The following is a 2428-nucleotide window of genomic DNA, read 5'->3' as shown; positions in this document are numbered from 1 at the left end:
TTGTGCCCCTTCCCGTGCTCCCCGCCCCGTCTGCGGCTCTGCCTTCTGCTCCCCGCCCCGTCTGCCGCTCCGCTTAGTGCTCCCCGCCCCGTCTGCCCGCCGCCGCCTCCGTGTGCCCCTGCCGCTCGCGCACCCCCGCTGCAGGCGGACCACTCCTGCCCTAGAGGAGCAATGCTGGCCCCTGTGAGCCTGGCCGGGCGCTGGAGGGGCTGCTCCATCGCGGCTGGCCACGCTCCGCCAGAGACACCAGGTCTGTACAGAGCCGGCTGCGACGGGGCGCCGATGCACGCGGGCACTGTGCAAAGCGTTAGAGCGGGAATCGTTGTACACCCATGGCAATGGGGCAGTCAAGGCCCCAAGTATCCACCAGCCAACGGGTTGGTCACACGTGTCATTTCCCCTAAGGGGCAAGGGGGAAGCTGTACATTAGGCCTCTGATGAACTCGTAATGCCACGTGCCAGGCTCCGCGAGAGCGGGGGCAGGTCCTGCTCGCTTGTAGGCCTTGCTACCAGTAAGGAAGCCCTTTGCCTTCAGTAGGGGGCACTGGGGGGTGGTCGACACGGCAAGTAACTCCATCGTTCGTACGGTAGATTAAAAGTGTGGGGAGGAAAGCGCAACAGCCGTTCCCAGGCCCACGCACGGGCTGGATAGGTTGTGAGGAAAGACAGAAGGCAGCTTCTGTTGACCAAAGACCCAAGAGGGACTGGAGCTGTAACTAATTCAGAGGCAGAAGTATCCACCGTCATGCAGGAGTTTGACTAAAAGACATTGCATTTGTCCTGGGATAAACCGTTTTATCCTGGGACAAAGTGCAGCCATATAGACATCTATGTCTGTTGTCCCGGGATAAATCCTAACAATGTTTCATAGTTTCTAGGGTCGGAAGGGACCTGGGCAGATCATCTAGTCCGACCCCCTGCCATGGCAGGAACGAGTACTGGGGTCAAACAACCCCAGCAAGATGGTCATCTAACCTCCTCTTAAAACCCCCCAGGGTGGGAGCCTGCACCACCTCACTTGGAAGCTGGTTCCAGACCCTGGCCAACCTGATTGTGAAGTAGCACCTCCTGATGTCCAACTTAAACCTTCCCTCCGCCAGCTTGTGACCGTTATTCCTGGTCACTTCTGGCGGCGCCCGGGGGAACAGGGACTCCCCCAGTGCCTGTTGATCCCCCCTGACTAGTTTATAGCAGGCCACAAGATCCCCCCTCAGCCTTCTCTTCTGGAGGCTGAACAGTAGGATGTTCACAGGATAAGAAGTGCTAATAGTTTATCCCAGGGCAAAGTGCATCTGAATGGTTATCCTGGGACTGCATCATTGAATCAATGGCAGAAAAGTGGCAGTGTATTAAACCATTCACTGAACCCAAATTAGAAAGGTGATGTGCATATACGCCAACCCTGGGGTATTTCTGTTCCAGGACAAATGCAGGCAGCACTTGTCCAGAGGCAAACGCACCGTCTGCTCCTAGCCTTCAAGTTAATGGAGCACCAGGGCAAACTGAGATTAAAAATTGTAATGCCACCATGGCATATCTGCAGCAAAGCATCCGTGGCTCCAGACGCACCGGCAAGGGAGAGACTTGCTCCAGGTTATGTCTGCAAAGTGATGCAGGAAGCTGTTATAATGTAGAAATGCATCGTTTTAGGAGAGATGAACAGAGTACCTCCCAGGTCAGGACTCAGGAAGCATTTGGGAAGAGTGTCAGCAGTGGACGGGAGCTGACTTGCCCTTACTGGCTGGAGTTGGAAGAAGGGAAAAATACAGCTGAGAAAAATATCGCTGGCTTCTCAGAGTCTATGGAGCTATCAGCTGAGGTTATTATGTACAATAATGTACAGCTCCTAGCACCCCTTACAAAAGAGGGTCCTTCTGCCCAGGCCAAGACAGTCGTGCATAATCACAGCCTCCTTTATGCTGGGTGAAGTTAGCTCTGGGAAAAGGTGTAGGGCTGAGAGACAAGGCAAACTCAGCCCTTTGGTTGTCCAAGGGACAAGATAGAGCAGAGCAAGTTTCTTCAGACTAGCAGCTAATGTGGTTTAATCCTGATTGCTGAGGCTGCCTAACTTCCTTCCTTGGTCTGCGGAGACTGCCATTCGAAGCACCCGTTCCCGGGAACCTTTGTGATGCGAATGCACATGCTGGGATGTGGACGGAAACCATCCTTTCCCGCACAGCACTTTGCTGCCCGCATCCCTGGCAGCCATTGTCCTTTTACAGAGCGGAAAGGTCAGTGGCTTACTAAAGGGGACAGAGGCAGCAGGGACAGAGAAGAGAGGCGTCTGATCCTAATTGTCATCTATGCTCAGACTCACGTTTCCCACCCTGTAGCAGGAAAACCAACATTAATATTCAAGCCTGGGGCATACTACAGAGCCCAGAAGACGATGAAAACACCAAGCTAGTATTTCAGAAAACATCCAGCT

The sequence above is a fragment of the Alligator sinensis genome, unplaced genomic scaffold (genome assembly GCF_000455745.1).
Source record: "Alligator sinensis unplaced genomic scaffold, ASM45574v1 scaffold210_2, whole genome shotgun sequence".
NCBI lineage: Eukaryota > Metazoa > Chordata > Crocodylia > Alligatoridae > Alligator > Alligator sinensis.
Note: the sequence above shows the minus strand (reverse complement) of the source record.